Below are 7,456 nucleotides of genomic sequence, written 5' to 3'. Positions count from 1 at the left end.
CATCAGTGGGATTCCTGTCTCTACTGCGACTCTCACTCCGTCCAGGCACTCCAGCGTAGGCTCACAAGTGGGAGGAGGTGTTCCAATGGCTTCCTCCTTCACATTTACAGCAGTTCATCAATGAAAAAAGGAATCATCCAGTAAGTTCCCTCCTTTTTAGGGTTCCCGGGCCAGGGGACTCCTTATCAGGGTCTTCTGGTTCCGGGAGAGGTCCAAGTGGCTCTTGTACCAGGGTCCTCCCTGAGGTGTCCCGAAAGGGATCTAATCTGGATTACAGAGTTTTCTCTGAGGCTCCTTGTCAAGCGGCTACAATGACTGGTTTTTCCTCCGAGGTTCCCCCTCTGGGGCCTAAGACTAAGCCCAACACTTCTGGGCTGCTGCAACTGGGATTATTCCTGAGGATTCCCAGTTTGGGACTAAACGATCTGAGTCTAGTCTCGAGGTTTGCTGTCAAGTGACTAAAAGTACTGGGGTAAACACTGAGGATCCCCGGTTAGGGGCTATTTCAAAGACCAGCAGGATCGAGGAGCTGCATTTAGGAGCCCTGGCTACTGGGCGTGACCCTAAGCTTCACCACAAACAATTTTGTGGTCATACCTGTCCTGCTGACGGGGCAAAGAAGGAGGGCAAAGGCCCTAAGTCTTCAAGCACCAGCCCTGCCGATCCCTTACTAAGTACTAATTCTTCCGCAAAAACCAAAAGGGCTGAAAAGCACTCCAGGTTTGCTAGTACCGGCTCTGCTGAGGTTCCCTGTCAGAGGGCTAGAACTAGTCCAAAAGCCCCTGCAATCCCTGTCGTGACAATGACCTCAATTAAACCTGTGACGCAGATCACTCCAGACAGTGACAAAATGGCAGCTCAACCCACGTGGGCTGAGGCGACCATTTTGGCAAGCTCTTCCACACCAACATTCTTGACGGCTGTTAGGAAAGATTCCCATTCATGTGTAATTTTCCCTCCAGTTGTGCACCCCACAACTTTTTCAACTTTTTGCTGTTGTCTGACAAGCCTAGCCTGACTTTTGCCAGTGGAGCACAGCCTTCTGATACACTCCACTGGGTTTTTTGCTCACTTTGTTATGGGGAAACTGACATGCAGTTAAAGACAGTCATTACTGGGAGACTTTGTTTCCCTTAGTCCTTTCCATTGTTGCAGCTTTTCTGCAACATATTACCAGTGCACAATGTACCTTACAGTACAGTGCGCTGGGGTCTTCCTTTCATTTCCAAAGGCCCGAGGCTCCCTCAAAGGATTGTTGGGTAGAGGTAAAGATGTGCCTTGGACAGGGCTGGTGTCAGCTTATCTTTTTTTGCATATTTGTAACCCTTTCTTGCCATGCAAACCGCATTTATTGCGTTTGGCACAGCAAGGTGGCCTGGCTCCAAAATGGCCATGCCACAAGGTTCTTTTTCCTGTCCTTTGGCCATCTTGTCCCTGTGCCTTCCCTAGGTCGAGCAGACCCGGGTCCATCCTTATTTGGTCATGCATTCTCCCATGAAACACCAAGCTTTCGCAGGGTTCTGCATGCCTTGTGTGTGTGCCTCCAGGATGTGGGCTGGACTGTCTAGTTCCAATGCACATCCTGGGTGCCAGAGAGTTTGGTGTGCTGGGAATGACTGGGACCACCATGGTCCGTGATTGGTCCACATCTGGTGTGCCTGTAAGTGAGCAGATCTCCCATTGGGTCCTCTTCGTTTTGGCATGAAGGAGATTCTGGATAAGAGAAGGTTCCAAACACCCATACCAGGTGTATCTCTTGAGTTCTAACTGAACCTAGGATAGGATCCAAGCATCCTGAAACTAAGCAGCCGAGTCGAGGAACCGATGGTGACACGCTGGAAGGTTTGGCACCCTGAGCTTGCTGTTGGCCCGCAGGACCCCTCTGCATGTGATCAAAATTGGAAGGTCAGCAAAGGCGCTTCAACCCATGTGAATAGTGGAAACAACTATTCACGGCACCTTTATCTTAACCTGCAAGCAAGCCTCTTTGGAATTGTTCCTGGGCCGACCAGCGAACTGACCAGCTTGCACAGGACCTTTGCACTGAAACCGCTGCCATTTCATGTTGACACTTGAAACTTGGTAGATCTTAAGCACCTGGTCCAAGGCACTCTCTGGCCGAGTTTCGTACACCGAGGCACCCTAGGTATGGAATTAGGAGACTACGCTTGAACCCGAGTGCACACGGTCACCGTGTCACCCAGCCGTGGTGACAAACTTTGCAGGTGCCTTGCTGCTTTGGCCCTCTGTGCCCTGAATCCCGCTGCAGGGAAACTGGCCTGATCCCTTCATCAGTAGCGGAGAAATTGCCACTGTCCTGCCAAAGAATCATCGCTGTCACTCAGCCGCTGAAAGCTGCAGACTGCACAATTAACGCACTTGAACCTGCAACCGAAGTGGACTCGACTGGCAAAGTTTGGTCCGGAGTGCACCTTGGGTCGGTGAATACTTGCAACCCTTACCGGTGGCCCCTGGCGCATCCATCCATTTTTACGCATGAGTGTCCCCTGAGGGCCACTCATCTTTCTCGAGGTAGCCTGTGCTACTGTTTCATTCCCAACTCTTTGAACCTGTTCTGCCCTCTTGGGGATACCCTACTCGAATAGTGGGAACGTATTCTTCACTGCCTTACTTGCCTTCTTGAGCTGCTACCGCCCTGCAAGAGACCCCGTTTTTGCCCAACTGCACAATCTCGTGCATCTGCATCTGAAAATACATTTGAGCATATGGCTCCACTCTTCTTAGGGATTGGACTGCCTCTCAGATAGGGTTGATAAAGTGAAGGATTCCCTAAAGCATATTTACACTGTTGGCTCCCTTTCCCTTACAGGTTTTGGATCCTTATTCTGTGCCATTCCTTTAGGCCAACTGTAATTGTATATATGTTTTATAATAGAGTTGTGTGGGTTTAAGTATTGCTACTGATCATTGCTTGTGTTTGATTTAAAAGGCCTTTAATAAATGTATATGCATTTTTGATACACACCTGAGTGAGAGTAATTTGTAGTGTCCTTGCTGTGTGTGCTCACTGTGGGCTTTCGATCACCCTCACCCCTCCTAAGACCTAGTCTTGACCACCGCCAATGCTACCTTGATTGGTCTGGCTTGTCCAGAAGGTTACCCTGTTCCAAGAAACTAGGCTGGCCTTCGGAAATCTGTCCACCAGGTCAGAGTTCAGAAATCCATCTTAAATTGGTGTACAGAGGTGGGATAAGATCGAAGGTACCCACTGGTGAAGGTACTCAGATTACACTTACCCAGGACACAGTAGTACCTTAGTAGTACAGTAGTGTAAAGGCCAAACGGCCTATCTTTTAATATGGAAACAGTTACAAACATAACCTACATTATGTTACCTACATAACCTACATTACATGCTTCTAGATCAGAAACATTGAGAATGCTATGTACTGAGAGAGGCTTGCCTGCTCAAGGTACAAAGGGTGAAATGATCCAAAAGATCATGGATTGGTAAGAGTCACAACTCAATGGCATTACCTCAGATGACAGTGCAGAATGTGGTGGGGCTGCTCTCACTGAAAAAACTGACAGTTCTGTCACTGCACTCATCCATGGTACCCAGGAAGACAGAGATGAGGAGTTGTCCCAAGTTTCCTCTGCCAGCTCTGATGCTGGGGCCATATTGGAATTCAAGAAGCTGCTGTTTAAGCAGAAGGAACTTAAATTCAACATGGCAAAGCTGAAGATAGAGCAGGTAGAAAAACAGAAGGACAGGGATCCCCAGTTGGAACTGGCCACGCTTCAGGTTTCAAATGGCTCATCCAAGGGATCTGGACATGGGTCTGGATCCTCCTCTCATCCAAGGTTTCCTAAAGATCTGCTCAGTGTATATGATGAGAAGAATGACATTATGGACTGGTTGACTACATTTGAGTATGCATGTGAAGTTCAAGAGGTGGTTGCTCAGTCGACTACCCCATTCTGGCTGCAGTGCTAATATGGAAATGTCAAAGGCTGAAAGAGAAGACTCTGCAAAATTGAAGCAAACTCTCATCTTAAAGTCTGGGAAGACTTCTGCCCAATACTTGAGGTTTAGAGAGTACAAGAAGAACAAAGGTAACACTTGGGTGTCCTATGTTACTGATTCTTTGAAGAACTTGACTGGCTGGGTTGAAGGCTATAAGGTCTCCACCTTTGAGGGTATGATTTCATTAGTCATGCCTGAACATATTTTATTTTTGCATCTTGTTCCCCTGAGTTTAAGCAGCATTTGGCTGATTCAAAGGAGTTAGATCCTAAGAAGTTAGCCGTGGCAGCAGATTTATGGGTGTCACACAGAGTGTCCCATAAGGACAAGACTACTCCTGGCAAGCAGGAGGAGGGGGAAAAGTTCAAAGATAAAGAGGGCCGGGGATCTGATAAAACTTCCTCCCAAAAGGCCCACAAAAAGAAATTCAAGGGTAAGTCCCAAGAGAATGTACAGGGTAGTCGAAGTTATCCTTCCAAGCAGAACTCTGGTTACAGTAAGCCTCCCTATGTCCAAAGACACAGTGGATATTGTGTAGCTTGTGGAGCAAGTGACCATGTGAAAGGGGACCCCAGATGTAAGGTCAAAACCTTGGGGGTCCACTCTGCTAATCTGGCCTTCTCCTCCTATGAGGAGGGAGAGATCACAGGGGCATCCTTCTCCTCAGACTCCTTCCCCAGTGGGATATAATCTGAAGTAGTCCTAGTTTCCCTGAGTTCCTGTGAGCCTAAAGTCTCAGAGGCTTATGCTAGCATTCCAGATAATGCCAAGCACTACTTTAAAGGACAGTGTGCTGATCAATGGAGTTTATACTCTACTTTAGTGATAGTGGGGCCAGCAGAACAGTGGTGGATTCTACCTTGGTAGATCCAGAGGACCTTGCCAGAGCTCCTTTGATGCCCACCAAGTTACCTTCCCAGTAATGCCTGTAAATCTTACTATCAATTGTAATATGGTCAGGATTCCAGGGAGCATTCAGAGGCAAGTCCCAGGTAAGGCCCTGCTGGGGAATGATCTCAGAGACTTGGGTCTTGTGGGTGACACAGCAGAGAGAGCATGCACAAAGTGACAGACAAGGGCTGCATTGGCCAAGACCAAAGCCAAGATCAAGCCAAATGGGAACCCCAATGCTAAAGGAGTAAAAAAAGACAAAAGAGGGAAAGAGAACATTCCCCCTAGCTCACCTACCACTGAGGTGGAGGTGGTTGGTCAAACACCTGATGAGGAAGAGGTGTTGCCTGAAATTCTCAATCCACATGACCATCCGGAACTCCATAGTTTGTTAGTGGAAGGATGTCCTGATAGGGTTGAGTTCAGTAAGGGCCAACGTGAGTGCCCATCTTTGGAAGGCCTAAGGAGACAGGTCTGCTCCCAGCTTGAGGGTGAACCTCCTGGGTAGCATAGGATTTATTGGGAAGGTGGGCTCCTCTACAGTGAGCCCACAGAGTCTACAGAAGGAGACCATATGAGGCTGGTGTTCCCCTTGCTGTAAGACCCTTCCTCTTGCTGTCGGCGCATGGAGTCCACCTTGCTGGTCACCTTGGCATCAAGAGAACCAAGCAAAGGTTATCCATGCACTTCTACTGGCCCAAGATGGGGATGCAAGTAGAAAGTCACTGTAGGGGTTGTGCCACATGCCAGTTATCTGGGAAAAGTGGCACAACAATCCAAGCACCATTGGCACCACTTCCAGTTGTGGGGATACCATTTGAGAGGGTAAGGTTTGACATTGTTGGTCCCCTTGACCCCTAAACATCCTCAGGAAATAGGTTTATCCTGGTGCTGGTCGACCATGCCAGCAGGTATCCTGAGGCTATCCCATTGGAGACTGTGACTGCTAAGTCAGTTGTAAAACCTTTACTTGGCATATTTACTAGGGTTGGCTTCGCTAAAGAAGTTGTGTCTGATAGGGGCAGCAACTTTATGTCCAAGTATATGCAGGCCATGTGGAAGGAGTGTGGGGTTACTTACAATTTTTCCTCAGCATATCACCCCCAAACCAATGGTCCAGTTGCGAGGTTTAATAGAACTCTCAAGAGCATGACAGGGGCTCTGGAAGAGACCCATAGAAGTACATGGGAGCTTCTTTTGCCATGCTAATTGTTTGCCTACAGAGAGATACCTCTGGAGGGTGTTGGCTTCTGAATGGTACTCCTGATGGATCAGGCTAGTGAGAAGTTGAAGGCTGGGCAAGCTCTGGTGAAACATTGGTATGACCAGAAAGTTTCCCTGATCAACTTACCACCAGGCCAACACGTCCGGATTATGAATCCGATAAGGAATATAGTTTTGCAGGACAAATAGTCAGGCCCTTACACAGTGGTGGAGTCATTGGGTGAGGTTAACTAGTTAGTGGATGTTGGAAGGGGTGGACAGGCTCCAAAAGTGTTCCACCTAAATAGACTGAAGGCTTTCACCCCAAAAGTTGAAATAGCTGCACTGCTGTTGGCTTCAGATGTTAAAGAGGAGGAGTCAGAATCTCTTCCTGACCTGTTCCAGGACAGTCCTTCAGACACCCCCATTGAGGGTGTCCATGTGGCCCCTCACCTAACTTCAGTTCAACAAGAAGAGGTGAGACGTTTGCTGAGGCAGTTCTCCCCCTTGCTTTCACAAGCAGCTCCTGGTTTGACACCTTGATGCAAACATGACTTTGACACACTTTGACACTAAAAGTAGGTGATACAGAATGTCGGATAAGGTGAGATCTTATATCAAGACAGAGGTCAACAAGATGTAACGCTCACCTGGTATCCACGGGGATGACACTCACCCTGTTCTGACCTCTTACAACCTCGAACCCTTCCCTGGAGTCTACTCGACTGCAGACTGGGCCTGAAACACAGGATTGGTAGAGTTTAACTCCCTATTGTCTCTGTGTGCATGAACCCCTTCTTCCCCGGGGTCCAACCCTTCCCTTTGATCCACAGCTCACCTTGTTTTCTTGGAAAGTGTGCTCTCCGTCCTGCTTTCAGCGCAGGGGCACGTTGATTGATGCGGGCTCGTTGCCGCCTAGTTACTTCACTGGCAAGAGTCCGACAGGTAAGTATAATGAGTCTTTTCACAGTTCTCTAACTTCGTTCCTTTCCTTCCTTAGATGATGGCCGGCGTCCGGGGATGGCGACGTGCTGCTGATATGAGTAGCGCTGAAGGTGAGTGAGAGCGTGATGCGTGATGCGCGATGCAACCCTTTCGTATTTGTATTGAACTGAGTTCTTTTTCTGTGTCTTTTAGGTGCCGCAACGTTTTCAGCGTGGATGCCGGTTATGAAGAAGAAATGCAGTGAGTAAGCGCGGTATGCGGCACCTCTAGATGTTTCCACGTTAACCTGGAGTGTCTTTTCCCTCTTGCAGATGTATGAGAAGTTCCGGAGACAGAGTTCCCTCAGAGCGGCTGGGATTCAGGTAAGCGTTTGAAGCTCGTACAGTCTTTAAAAATAAGCGAAGATTTGCTGAATGCTTACTAATGCCT

Source organism: Ambystoma mexicanum, chromosome 9 (assembly GCF_040938575.1).
Source record: "Ambystoma mexicanum isolate Mex_15411 chromosome 9, UKY_AmexF1_1, whole genome shotgun sequence".
NCBI lineage: Eukaryota > Metazoa > Chordata > Amphibia > Caudata > Ambystomatidae > Ambystoma > Ambystoma mexicanum.
This window is presented reverse-complemented; position numbering follows the sequence as displayed.